Here is a 15,441-nt window from a genome sequence, read left to right on the forward strand (position 1 = left end):
CACACGCACACTGACATGCAGACACAGCCACACACCGTCGCACTCCCATCCTTCAGCAGCGGTTTTCCCTCTCTTAGTTAGCCCCGGCAGAGCAGCGGCGCTGATGTGATGAGAGGTGACAGCTGCTGCGGACTGTTTGGACTGGATGTGATCCACTTGGCTCACTGCTGATCAAATCTCCAACAACAGACTATTAACTCCAAGCAAATTGTGCCAAGTAGGTTAAAGGGGGGCTTGTCTGTTTTAATATCACTGATATCTCCATTTGTTGTCATGGTGTAAAGAGACTCATCTCGCTCAGCGGGCGCCTTGATTGCAAAAGCACATTTGTCACAGTATCTCTCTCGCTCTCTCCATCCCTCTCTCTCTCTCTCTCTTTTCCACCGGGGCAAATCAGCTCATTGTGTCATTCTACATCACTTTTAATTTGTTCCTCCTGAAGAAGGAACTGCGGCTTCCTCAGTGAGACAATATCTTTCCACATGTGAATTCAAAGATGTCATAACACTGGTGGTTTAATTCACTGAACCAAACTACTCGATGTATAACAATTAGGGATGCGGAGATTGTGAAATTCTGGGCGGATGAGACTCTCTGGTGGCGGTTTCTTTCTCTGACGCGATGTAAAGCTCTCTCACTGTAAACAAACCGCACGTGGCAAGCCGACCTTCCACCTCTTATGTCATAGGTCATGCCAGCGTTGTGTCCAGCTAGTGGCTTCTTCCCTGCAGCTGCACTTTGTTTGCTTGTTTGTTTGTTTGGTCCCCTTCAGCTTCAGCGTAGCTAGAGGCTGTTCTTCAAGGGGTGCTGCAGTTTTATGTTGTGACAATACAATTTACCCAATCGCATTAAACACAATGCTAAAACATTAAACATTTTATCACTATTACAATGAATACAATGTGAATTATGAATTAAAATGTGGCTGGAGTCTCCCTTAGAGATAGGGTGAGAAGTTCGGCCATCTGTGAGGAACTCGGAGTAGAGCCGCTGCTCCTTTGCGTTGAAAGGAGCCAGTTGAGGTGGTTCAGGATCATCTGGTAAGGATGAACCCTGGGCGCCTCCCTAGGGAGGTGTTCCAGGCACGTCCAGCTGGGAGGAGGCCTCGGGGAAGACCCAGGACCAGGTGGAGAGATTAGATCTCCACACTGGCCTGGGAACGCCTCAGGATCCCCCAGTTAGAGCTGGTTAATGTGGCCCGGGAAAGGGAAGTTTGGGGTCCCCTGCTAAAGCTGCTGCCCCCGCGACCCGACCCCGGATAAGAGGCTGAAGATGAGATGAGATGAGATGACAATGAATACAACTCAAATATTGACAGAAATATAACTGATGCAAATAAACAAAAAGCCAAAAAAACAGACATTACACGACCCTGGATGAACCTAGATCTAAAGAATTAGGGCGCACTCACACTGTCCATCCGTACCGTGCCCAAGCCCGTTTCACAGGTAAAGTCTAGTTCGTTTGACCAGTCTGAGTGCAACTGTACCGCTCCTAGACGCTTGCTGACCACGACCCGTTTGGTAGAGGTGGGCTTTTGTAAAGCACGTTTGCACATATACAAGCACAAGCGTGCGTGATTGTACGAGCACGAGGCCTACGACGGTTCTGAGGTCATTTCATGTGCGCCTGTTGGTCGGCGATTACATCTCCACACTGGCCTGGGAACGCCTCAGGATCCCCCAGTTAGAGCTGGTTAATGTGGCCCGGGAAAGGGAAGTTTGGGGTCCCCTGCTAAAGCTGCTGCCCCCGCGACCCGACCCCGGATAAGCGGTTGAGGATGAGATGAGATGAGAAGTGCTACAAAAGACCATGGGATGATTTCGCGCGGGAATTACACTTTAAGACACCGTGAAGTTGTGAAAGTTTGATTTAAGCTACAGTGTTTTTAACTGGGAGATCAAAACGACAGAGTGTGGTTTTTACCTACTCTGTAAAGTGTCCTGAGATAACTTTTGTTATGATTTGACACTGAACTTTAATGGATAATAAACGAGAGATGTGTTGGGATGTTGCTTCACACACTGACAAGGAAATCCAATACCATCCACAAAGTCTTCAGAGTGTTTTATACTGTAAACTTGATTTTTTATTTGCTATATTTCATATTTTTGACACTAAATCCAGTTAACTTGTTTCATTCATCTTTATTCTAATAAATTAAACACCACATGGTTATAAGTGTGAGTGTGTGCTTGGTTTGGATATGTACACTTCACTTATCCTCTATTTATTGTGTTTCTTCTGTATTTATCTCTGGTATCAAGTTGTTTACACGGGATTTAGCAGATTGGCATCGAGCGTTGCTTCTGTGTTTGAAGGCGATGTACTGTGACAGCGGTGTCACCTTCCTGCAGGGCCTGAACACATCTCAGCGCCACCTTATCTCCACCACACTCTGCTCGTGTGCAGCTATTTTAAATTAGCTAAACGTCTTTGTGTGTGTGTGTGGGGGGGGGGGGTTTAACACGATGCACCAATTATTTAGATCATTTTCAACTCGATATTCCTTCATTTGCTGCTAATACGGTTAAACCTCATTGCAAATTTGGTACATTCTGACTGATTTCCATCAACAACAAAAAATAATTCACTTGATTTTCTAAAAAGGAGCAGATCAGGAAATGCATTGTTCATTATCCTCAAAGCAATTTCAGTCAAAAGCAACTGGACTTGGTTATTTGTCTAGGAAGATGTTTCACCTCTCATCCAAGAGGCTTCATCAGTTCATGTACGCATCTGACCAGGACCAGGACCAGGACCAGGACCAGGACCAGGCTGGGACTGGACCAGGACCAGGACCAGGCTGGGACTGGACCAGGCTGGGACTGGACCAGGACCAGGACCAGGACCAGGACCAGAGCTGTGACTGGACCAGGACCAGGACCAGGACCAGGCTGGGAGTGGTCCGGTGACCCCAACGACTGTCGTTCAGACTCAATAAAGCACTAACGAAGTCGAAACCAACTTCCCACCAACGACTGCCACTCTAACGACGGTCGTTGGCACTTGGAGCACAAAAGGGTTCGTGACATCATCGGCCTGTGAGAGGTTAAATACCTGGATCTCACACCAGTTAGATGGACCAGTTCCAGCCTGGTCCTGGTCCTGGTCCTGGTCCTGGTCCTGGTCCTGGTCCAGTGAGTAAGTAAACCAAATAAATGTAGTGGAGTAAAAAGTAGAATATTTCCCTGAAATATAGTAGTATAGTAATATAGTATAGTATAAAGAAGGAGAAAATGCTTAACTGCTTAATCCCAACAACCCGAGTGATATTAAACACAAAGGATTGTGATTTTTGCATTTGTGAAATAAATATTAACTTCATGAGGTTTTTATTGGGAGTCTTTGATTCAGAGTTAACAGCCACTACCATTCAGTTCCCTTTTATTTCCTCTAGACGGATTTTGTACAGTGACCCGGCGAGGGACTCAGTGGCCTCATTACACAGACTCCTGGATGCTGCCCCACTAAGGTTTGTTTGTTTCTCATGGACTCCCGGTTACACACAACAATACACACCGAGGCAGGCCTATTGTTAGCAGCACATCATCCATCACAGAAAGAAAGAATGTGGACCACCACTTGAAACCCTTAGACCAGATTCATGTGCATTTTCAAAGTGTGTCTCAGAGGGACAGAAAGGCCCTTCTGTTGAGGCGGTGTGAGGTAGTTCAAATGAAGAGCTCTTTTACAAAACGAGATAAAAGCCAAATCTTTTAAAAAAATGAGTTTTTCATGCCACTTTGCTTTATACAGAACCTTTTCACTGCTTCATCAGTGTTTCACGCCAAATCGCTTTATTTCCTTGTTTAAAATGGTCCTCAAGATGCAGTTCCTTTCCAAAATGACACTAAACAACCAAAACCAAACAAATACCAACTAAAAATGACTGAAATTGACCACAAATAAATGCAAATCAACTAAAAATTGACGTAAAAACACAGATAAAAGTGCAAAATAACTCAAAGTGGATGCAAAACTCTCACAAAAGTATGCAAAATGACTACAAGGACATGTAGAATGACCGTAAATAGTTGTAAAATGACTTTAAATACATGTAGAATGACCGTAAATAGTTGTAAAATGACCACAATTTGACCCAAAGTCATTACAAACGACCAAAACCAAACAAATAGCGACTACAAACGACTCAAAATGACCACAAAGAAAACAGAGCGACTCAAAAAGTTAAAAGTTGAGAGAGTCCCTGTTTAAAATGGTCTCAAGATGCAGTTCCTTTCCAAACCGCGACCAGCGCCAAACCTATGTTTAGCCTGAACGCGATACGTCCTCTCGACCAATCAGAACTCAGCGAGCGTTCTATGCGATCCAACATGGCGGCGCTCTGACGCGGGAGAGTTTTTTGTGTCGTCCGTCCGTTCGACACGTTCAGACTGAGCCATAAAAATTTTGACGAGATACATTGAATATTAACCAAATGTGTGGGTCTGGGTAAAAAATGTCATTTTCCTGAAAACTATTAAAATGGATTTATAGCGTTTTGGAAAAGAGCTCCTCAAATGTACATCTATCACGTTGTAAACTGGATCATCTCCACCTTCACACCTGCACATTACAGTTTGGGTTTTGTCCCATTATCAATGCAGAGCTGAGGAATTACACTACAGACCAAAAGTTTGGACACACCTTCTCATTCAATGAGTTTCCTTTCTTTTCATGACTACTGACGTTGTAGATTCACACTGATTCAAACATGTCGAAGTGTCCTCGGGCAAGACACTGAAGCCTGAATTGCTCCCCGTGCTGCGCATGGGTGTGTAAATGTGGTGTGAATGGTTAGATTAGATTAGATGGTCTGTAGATGTCCACTACCATCAGTGTGAATGGGTGAATGTCACAAACACTGTGAAGCGCCTTGATTAGTCAGACTAGAAAGGTGCTTTATAAGTACAAGTCCATTTACCATTTACACTGAAGGCATCACAACTATGAATGAACACATGCGGAAATATGTAGTTAACAAAAAAGTGTAAAACAACTGAAACACGCCTTTTATGTTTCCTCACCTTTGGCTCTGATCACTGCTTTGCACACACTCAAGAGGTCGTCACCTGAAATGGTTTCCACTCCACAGATGTAAATGGTCTTGTACTTATATAGCGCCTTTCTTGTCTTCTGACTACTCAAGGCACTTCACAGTGTTTGTCACATTCACCCATTCATTCACACTGATGGCAGTGGACATCTACATATCATCTAATCTAATCTAACCATTCACACCAAATTTACATACCCATGCGCAGCACGGCATGTGGACTGGGGGGAGGTGGGGATCGAACCACCAATCTCTCGAACAGAGGACGACCCACTCTGTCACCAAGCCACAGCCCTGGTGGGCCCTGTCTTAGAAATGGGGTTGAGACCATCAGAAGTCAGGTGGAGCCACAGCTGATAGTCCCACTGAAGAGTCTGTTAGAATTTGTATTATGGCAGAAGAAGAAGAATTCCTTTATTAGTCCCGCAAATGGAGAAATTCAATTTTATTTTTCATGTTACACACACACACAGGCCCGAAATACACACACATGCACGACCTATATACATGCAACTAATGGAGAGATGTCAGAGCGAGGGGGCTGCCAGTGACCGGCGCCCAGAGCAGTTGGGGGTTCGGTGCCTTGCTCAACAGCACCCAGGAGATGAACTGGCACCTCCCCAGCCACCAGTCCACACTCCATTCATGTTCCACACAGGGACTCAAACCAGCGACCCTCCGGTTCCCAGCCCAGTCACCTATGGACTGAGCTACTACCGCCCCAGGAAAAGGAGTTAAGTAAAAAAAAGCGAGCGGCCGTCATTTCTTTAAGAAATGAAGGTCAATCAGTCCGAAAAATTGGGAAAACTTTGAAACTTTGAAAGTGTCCCCAAGTGCATCTACAGTTTTCATAATAAAGGAAACTCTTTGACTGAGAAGGTGTGTCCAAACTTTTGGTCTGTACTGTATGTAAGAAATGCAGCAACCACAGAACTGGCCACTCCTTGCTTTGACCTTTGTCGACCGCGCCTAAATTGGGTGTTTTTGGAGGAAAGCCAAACACCGTTCATGTGCACACACTGCCGTGAGAAAGAGCTGGATTTAAATCAGCAACATATCTATTTAAGGAAAGGAGCACTGAAATACCAGCAGGTTCACAAAACACAGTTGAATACAGACGATAAATCCTCCTCCATGAAAGGTAGTTGAGCGTAGAGGGACAACACCTGGCACCACGTTGGGTACCCCCGCGTTGTACAATAACAACAACTGACCCATGAACCTTGAACGATTGTCCCTGTTGGGGTCGTGGGGGGGCTGGAGCCGATCCCAGCTGACATCGGGCGTGAGGCGGGGTCCACCCTGGACAGGACGCCAGTCTATCACAGGACACGTAGAGACGAACAGAGACAGACAACCATTCACACCTACGGGTGATTTAGAGTCATCAATGAACCGAACACCTGCACGTCTTTGGACTGTGGGAGGAAACCGGAGAACCCAGAGAAAACCCACACAGACACGGGGAGAACATGCAAACTCGCCTGCTTCACTGCTGTCCTTTATTTGTCGTTCATTTACAAACCAGTGCAGCAGATGCGGGTCAGAATGACGTCAAAGTGGCATTAAATGCAACCTGGCTGCTCAGATTACGATCACATTAAACAAAAAATCTGATACGTATCCGATTCAGTAGCACATTTGGCCTGATTTAGATTAGAAAATGTCAAGATTCAATGCATCTTGGTACAACTTAAAGGGACACATTGGGTACCCCTGCGTGTACAATAACAACAACTGACCCATGAACCTTGAACGATTGTATTTTGACTGGCTTTATTTCTACTAAGGACACATGAAATGGTCCTTCTAACAACAGTGTTTACGGAAGCGAATATGGCAACGACAACCGGTTTAGGAGATAGTCCAGCTTGCATCAAAGTGTCACCCCAAACACTAATGAGGTCTAAACCTTCCCTCTCCCTTCACCGGCCGCCTGCTTCACTGCTGTCCTCCATGTTTGTTTTGATCCTGTTCCTGGCTCCTGTCTGTAGCACACTTTATTTTTTCCAATGAACTTTATTTGTCGTTCATTTACAAACCAGTGTAGCGCGGGTCAGAATGACGTCAAAGTGGCATTAAATGCGACCCGGCTGTCAAAAGCCATGGGTCACAAATGAGCGATCCAGGTCACTTGTAACTGCAGTTTGAACGGAGCCTAAGTAGCGCCTTCACTTTACCGAAGCAAACCATCACCATCACCATCCCCATTCACATGAACTTCAGTACTACAGCACTAAGTGAACGCATCACCATTCAAAGAGCTGCGGTGTTCAGCGCTGATTCTGACCGACGCAGCGAGAGAGAAGGGAAGGTTAAACAGAAAGGGAAGTTCAGAAGCTAATTGGACTTTCCTCAGTGTTTTCTCCTGCTGTCTGGATTAGAGGAGAGAGTCAGGCAGGATTTGGGACACATGGTAATTATCCCATCTGAGATCCCATCTGCGACCCCTCCGGTCCCCAGCCTGTTTTCTAAACCCTCCCCGAGCCCTCTCAGCTTAAGCAGGATTGTCTTTCTCTGCTCCGGAGTCTCGGAGGTCACTAAAAAACAAGCTGGGCTTTTGTGTCACAACAACAAAGGGTTTTTAAATGAAGGAGCAGATACCTTTTAACTCCCTCTGAGAGGAGCCAGCACTTGTTTTGCAGTCTTAACAATTTCCGGAAGTTTTGTGTTTCGTGTGGGTTTTGTTGTTTGTCAGATGCACTTTTAAAAAAAAGGCGAGTTGTACGTGATCTGGACACAGAAGACTGGCTATCATTGTGGTATTTAACCCTCCTGTTGCCCTCAAATTTGACTAACACCATTTATTCTAAGGGTCAATTTGACCGTAGCAATTTAAACATCTGGAAAATGATCAGAATCAATGTGTGACTCAAGTGAAGTCGGGTACTTTATGTATTTATTTAACTAAATGAAAAATATCACTGATCTTAAACTGCATGGGGGGGTTTCTGTGTGTGTGTTTTAAGGTAAGTCTGTTATTTTAAGTGCTATTTTGTGTTATTTGTAACATCTGGAATGAAAGTAACGTCCGTTATCAAGGACAGCAGCATGAATTTGACCTCATATAATATTTGAATTGTAAAATAAACGATAATAATAATGATTAAATCATCCAGATTATCAAACTGACCCAAAGGAACACCGATGCGACGAGTACATGTACGATAAGAACAATAAAAAAATATATATAATAATGACAATTTTAGGTTTTTTATGAGTCGTCCCCATAAAATGAGGAAAAGTCATAAATATAAAACAAAAAAATGACATTATTTAGAGATGTTAAGCATTAAATGGGGTCAAATTGACCCTTAGGAGAACAGGAGGGTTAAACCAACTATAACACAGTGTAGTTCTTAGTATGAACATCTCATCCTGCATGAACGCTTACTTACCACTTTTATATACAGTACACAGGAAATGCCTTTGTATGCACTAGAACATCTTATCGGTCATTAATGTATCAACAGAATCTGAGTTTGCTGTGATCATTAAAACCTGTTTTTTTTACTAATTACTGTGTTATTAGGTTAAGAAGAAGAAGAATTACTTTATTAATCCCAGGCCTATATATATACATGCAATTAATGGAGAGATGTCAGAGCGAGGGGGCTGAAATGGGCTCCAGCACCTCCTTCCATACCAAATCACGCAAGTTGTGAAAGATGGAAAGCTGTGATTGGTCAGGGATCCGAGTGTAGTCTGTTATTTCACTTAGAGCGCACTCACACTGTCCATCCGTACCGTGCCCGAGCAGGTTCCACGGCTAAAGTGTAGTTCGTTTGACCAGTGTGAGTGCAACCGTACCACGTCTAGGAGCGGTACGCTTGCCGTCCACGGCTCGTTTGGGAGAGGTGGGCTTTTGTAAAGCACGTTTGCACATGTACGAGCACAAGCGTGCGCACGTGTACGAGCACGAGGCCTACGGCGGTTCTGAGGTCATTTCCTGTGCGCCTGTTGGGACATAGAAAAAAGAAGGAGGGACCATGCGCAGACATATAACAACAATGGCGGCGAAAGGTTCACGTTGATGTGATGCGGAGGTGGAGTGTTTACTGCAGATTTGGTCGATGAAAAGATTCAAAAACAGTCGACAAGACGCAGGCATCAAATTCAAAATGAGTGAATATTTGCAAAAGACAATAAAGCTCATCAGTTTGAACATTAGATATCTTGTCTTACAGGTTGAAAAGTATAAGCACATCATTGTATTCTGTTTGTATTTACGTTTTACACAACGTCCCAATTTCATGTGAACTGGGGTTGTAAGAGTTTTAAGTATATTTTGAAGATTATCGGGATGATATCGTAAACCATTAATATTTTGGATAATCGTGACATGAAATGTAGATATAGTCTCACGCCTATCCCTAACCCACTCTTCCTCACTGTGACTGGATGGGGCGCATGAGTCGCCGTTGGACTCCTAGTCTCTTATTGGCCGCGTGCACTAAGCAAAGTGTCAACATAACAGATTTCCTCAGAAAATAATAGCACTTAAAGGGAAGCGAGGGATTGATTTTCGATCTCCTTTCCTCCAAATGGGGGGGTCCTTTACCCCTCTGCTCCTGAGTAATGTCGCATGGGGGTCTCCTCCTGATAACTGCGTCACATTTTTATCATCAATAGGTCGGTTTTATCCAATTCAGCAGTGAAGTGAAATAGCAAACGTCTTTACAGAGACTGGATCCAAAGCCTTGAGTTCAACTGAATATGTGCAGGTTCACACTGCTAATGACCCACTTCACCTCCTATAAACAGTCTAACTATTGAGTGTGTCACATAGACTGGATAAAAAATGGACGTAGCATACCCGTTGGGGTCCGTTCTCTCAACTGGATCCAATCGTACTCGTCTATGGGAGTCGCCATCTTGCCCTCTTACCAAAAAAGGGGACATATGTGACGTTGGGGGGAGGGGCGTACGTCCATCTGGCTGACGTTTACCTCAGAGGAGAGGTGAGGGCTAGAGGCTAGCTGTGACTCAAGAGGCCACACCCCTAATTATTCATAAACTTTAACCTCCAATAAAATAAAAACCTACCTAGAAATTACAGGACCTACACGAGGCCTTGGCGAAAAAAGGAGAATGTTGTTAGATGAGGTCCACCAAATTTCCGACTCCCAGCGGCTGTAGCCCAGGCAAAAAGCATGGCTGAGGATGTGGTCACCCAATTCTTGCTAACGCTAAGCAAGAAAATGCGTGACAATGCTCTGCCGCAAAAGAGGCCGCTTGGCTGAGCATGTTGCACGGCTTCTCAGTGGATCATGGGAAATGTAGTCCATGGTTATAGGCTCCAATTCAAGAAGCGCCCTCTGCTATTCAGAGGCATTGTGGTGTCAAAAGTGTATCCATCATTCACATCCATCATTTTGTCATATGTTTTTCTTGCTACTGGACGAGTATGCCACTCGGGTTAGCACGTCAGAACCAGCACGTCAGCACCAGCACGTGAGTGGCCGCACACACTACTGTATGTGTTCCCCCCGGCTGCATTAATCCAGACCAGACCCTGGTGCCTCCCTGTGCGCAGAGACCTCCTACGGTATCTCTTATACCTGTAAAGGCGCACAGGTTCCCAGTGGGGTGCACGCTCAATCCATCAAGAGCATGGCTGCGTCTTGGTCCCTTTTTCATGGAGTTTCAGTGGAGAAAGTCTGTTCAGCCGTGAGCAGGGCTTCTCCTCGCACATTCATGATATTTTATTGCCTGGAAGTGACAGCTCAGGGTGTCACTCTGAGTCTGTGCTCTCTGCAGGAACCTGATGTAGCACATATCACAGTTACTGCTGTCAGTGCTGCAAGTTCTCAGTCTTGCTGCAGGGGTGTCTCGGGGTGTGGTGATACATCCCCATACTTATGTGTTGTACCGAGTGTACCGACTGAAAGGAAGCTGGAGGTTATGAACATGAACAATGTTCCCTGAGGGAGGGAAACGAGATACAACACAAGTCAGCCCCCATCCCCTGCCTGCAACAGGCTCATTGGCCCTGACAGGTGCATTGATAGTTGTCTTGCAGGTTAGTCTTAAGGGAAAGCAATCCTCATACTTAAGTGTTGCACCTCCTTTCCCTCCCTCAGGGAACACTGGTTATATTCATAACCTCAAGTTACTTTCCCTGCAGAGAAAAGACTTAGTTGTCACTCTGGATGACCATCATCCAGTCAGGAAAAACAAAACGTACAATTTTAGTTGCAATCTGACAACAAGAGTGTGATGCCGTGTACTTGGAAGTTCAGCCTGCCTGCCCCGACGCACCTACAAGTGTTAATATGGCTACAAATTATGACTAAAAATAAGGCAAAACAGGGCACAACAGCAGCAGGTGGAGAATATAGTATCAAATCAATAAGAATCAAAGTTGTCTGGGCCCTACTTACCACCATGGTATGAGAGTCTACAAGGCTGAAGGCACTAGCAAGGAAGCTAAAACAGCCAAAGTTAGCCAAAAATATTGCTTATCCTAGCAGTTAATATGATTCATATACCTGTGTTATATAACCTGGCCCTGATTAGGGGATTGGATAAGGGAGCAGTCAGGCCGGGGGCTGGTTCACTAACCCTACACCTGATGCGTTCACTTACTGTGGGAACATTCCCCACCACACTTTACCAATTTTGGAATAAATGTGTGTAAAATGGTCTGATTGAAGGTACATCCTTACAGCTGTGCCAAGTGGAAAGAAGAAGCACTGATAATGTCTTTCTTCATGTCGCCGTTATTTATCCGGCTGACAGACGGAGCCAGCAGGCGGCTTTCTGGGACACAGAGGCTGAAATCCAGGCTAGTGAAGTCTACGGTGGATATTCGGTCCATGCATCACACAGAGACACAGAAATAGACTAAGTCACAGGTTCACTGTCAATACTGAGCTCTTTGCCGACGTCACACGGTCGTTTAGTCTCGTTACAAACACTTACTTTCCTTCAATCGCAAAACAACTAAATGATCCTGATGCTTTTAGGATGAACTCAAAATCACCTGATTACTGCATCAGGAAGTCACTCAAGTTAATATTGAGTTGGTGTGTACGTACAAAGACAATATTGGACACGGTAAATTTATCTCGTCCCCTGCCGAACTTGACTAGCAGTGACATAATGATAAAAGTTAACAGAACAGGAGCTTTACAGGAAAACCTGACACAAATGAACACCAACTCTGCAACACTGCAACGAAATTGGAGGATAAAATGTGGACTTTTAACATGTGTGAATTATTTGATATCGTTTACTAATGCAGCTTTACAGCATATTAATGTAATGAAACCTGGCTGTGTCCTGAAGAATATGTTGTATAAGCCTAAATGAATCCACTCGTCCCAGTCATATTAATGCTCGTTTTCCTTGAGGCAGTGGTCGAGGAGGAGGCGTTGCAGCTATTTATGACTACTGCCTATTATTCATTCATTCATTCATTCATCTTCAACCGCTGCAACCGGGGTCGCAGGGGGCTGGAGCCGATCCCAGCTGACATCTGCGTGAGGCGGGGTACACCCTGGACAGGACGCCAGTCTATCACAGGACACATAGAGACGAACAGAGACAGACAACCATTCACACCTACGGGTGATTTAGAGTCATCAATGAACCGAACACCTGCACGTCTTTGGACTGTGGGAGGAAACCGGAGTACCCGGAGAAAAAACCCACGCAGACACGGGGAGAACATGCAAACTCCGCACAGAAGGGCCCCAGCCGGGATTCGAACCTGTAACCTTCTTGCTGTGAAGCGACAGTGCTAACCACTATAAACCCTAAACCTCAACCAAATTATAAGTCATATGAGTTTAAAGTTTAAAGTATTACATTAATGATCTTGACTTACTCTCGGCAGCAGCTTGTTACTGCAACGTGGAGAAAGCAGACAGGTAAGTGAGGGGGATAGAGAGAGAGAGAGAGAGAGAGAGAGAGAGAGAGAGCGAGAGAGCTTTATGGTGTGACTGTGACAGAGACAGACAGAGGGGTCAAAGATGGAGAGAGAGGTGAGCCTGTGAGTTAGACAGAGAGGGTGTTAGGTGATGCGTATCCTCTGGAAAGACAGTCTCAGTAACACTGTACTGCATAGGGTGCACTACGGTTCTCTATAACGGTCTCACAGTGTGAGAGCATTTAATCAGTCAAAGTGTGTGTGATCAAACTCAATCTCAAAATTGGTTACAATGCCTTTATTTAGGCTGGTGTTGTGCAAACAGCAGTGTTGGCGTGAGAAAGGAGCTAGTGACCGGGAAGAAACCAGTGTGATCCCTGAGCTGATGTGCAAAATGTGGTCCTGGAGACACCTACTGTAGCAGGGACTACCACAGAGGAGGTTTGGTCTCTGGGACTGTCTGTCTGTCTTTTCTCTCTCTCTCTCTCCTTTTCTTCCTCCCCAACCGGTGCAGACAGATGTCCGTCCTGCACAGAGCTGGGTCTGTTCGTTCCTGCCTGTTATAGTGAAGGTTTTCAACGCCACTGTGTGCACAAGATTGCTACTCATGGGGGAATTATTGGGTCTATGTAAATCACAAATACAGTAAGTCATAGAGTGTGGTCTTTACCTACTCTATATGTGAAGTGTCTTGGGATAACTTGTTATGATTTGACATTGTAAATAAATTGAATTGAATTGAGATATTGGTATTAAAGTCGACTTCTATTTGGTGGCTTTGATTTAACGCAATGAAAAGGACCCTACGTGTCATCGATGACACATGCACAACTCTGTCTTGTTCTTACCCACGAGGAGTTGTTGGAGGACTCTACAGTGCCGTATGCAAATTAGATATGTATGAAAACATATGTTAATGATTCAACCTGTGCTTATCCCGAGGAAATAGGAAAGGTAGAGGTGAGGAAGACAGAAGCTAGTCCAGTCGAGTGTCATAGTGCCTTTATTAAAGAAGAGGCCAACAGGAAACACAGACTCCATCATTTTAATCAGATGTTTAATAAAAAGCAGTGTTTGTTCAAACAACATGCACATGTGAATGTCCAATCCATGATCGTGTTGGTGAAACTGTGTGTGTGTCCGTGAGTCAGCGATACATGACAACCTGCTCCATGTTTACGGGTTCAGCAGAGACTCGCCTTGAGTCTTCTCCTGGTGTTTCTCAGCAGCTCCGATATTATAAGCCCGTGTTCTGGGGGATGTCAGGTGTTGGCAGGGGGATGGGCTGCATTTTCAGCGCAATGAGACGTTGGACTTTAAGCAGGCCGATGTGCCGATGTGCTGATGTGCTGTCAGCCGGGCCCCAGCCTCCATCTGGAGCGCTACCAGAGGTGTGAACATTGTCTTCAGCAGTCTCCTTCACTGCCCTTCACCACGTGTTGCGCGTTATTACATTTGCAATTTAATTTAAAAACTCGGTGAAGCTGTTATGGCAAGTTTTCTCCCTCCTTGCCTGGGCCCTAAAGAGTTAGACGGGTATATGTCTGACACATCTCCAAATTAGACCAATACATATATATATATATATATATATATGTATATATATATATATATATTTATCTTGAGATGTTTCAGACCTGTGAAAAATGAAAATTCCTGTTTAAATGCTTGAAAAAACAAACAGTATAAAGGAGAGATGTGATAATCATAATAATAATAATACATTTTATTTATATAGTGCTTTTCAAAGGTACCCAAAGACACTTTACATAATGCACTAAAAACTAATACATTTAAAACAAGTACAATTAACAACAAGCAGGCTATATTACTATATTTGGGGCGGCAGTAGCTCAGTCCATAGGTGACTTTGCTGGGAACCGTAGGGTCGCTGGTTTAAGTCCCTGTGTGGGTCATGTATGGAGCGTGGACTGGTGGCTGGAGAAGTGCTAGTTCATCTCCTGGGCACTGCCGAGGTGCTGTTGAGCAAGGCACCGAACCCCCAAATCCTCGGGGCGCTGATCCACTGGCAGGCCCCTCGCTCTGACATCTCTCCTCAATTGCATGTATACAGGTCGTGTGTGTGTGTGTGTGTGTGTGTGTGTGTGTGTGTGTGTGTGTGTGTGTGTGTGTGTGTGTGTGTGTGTGTGTGTGTGTGTGTGAATAATAAGAGTGAAAAAATTGAATTTCCCTGTTGCGGGATAAATACAGTAATTCTTCTTCTTCTTAAGAAGTAAGTTACGGTAAAAAGATATAAAGTGAGCCCCCCTCGATTAAAAAAAACTTCCCGTCCACACCATCGGTGTGATGAAAAATATCTCCGTCCACATGAAACCGCGAAATCCGCCTCCGTTAGCTGGTCACGTCTAGAGCGCTCCGCACGTCTCCATGGATACAACTCACCGTCGCACAGTGTGCCGTCGAACAATGCCGACAAGAAATTGCCGTTGTCCTCGGTTTTCCTGTACACGCATGACTGAAACTTGACCCTGGACTCTGGTTACAAAAA

Source organism: Echiichthys vipera (assembly GCF_963691815.1).
Source record: "Echiichthys vipera genome assembly, chromosome: 21".
Lineage (NCBI taxonomy): Eukaryota > Metazoa > Chordata > Actinopteri > Perciformes > Trachinidae > Echiichthys > Echiichthys vipera.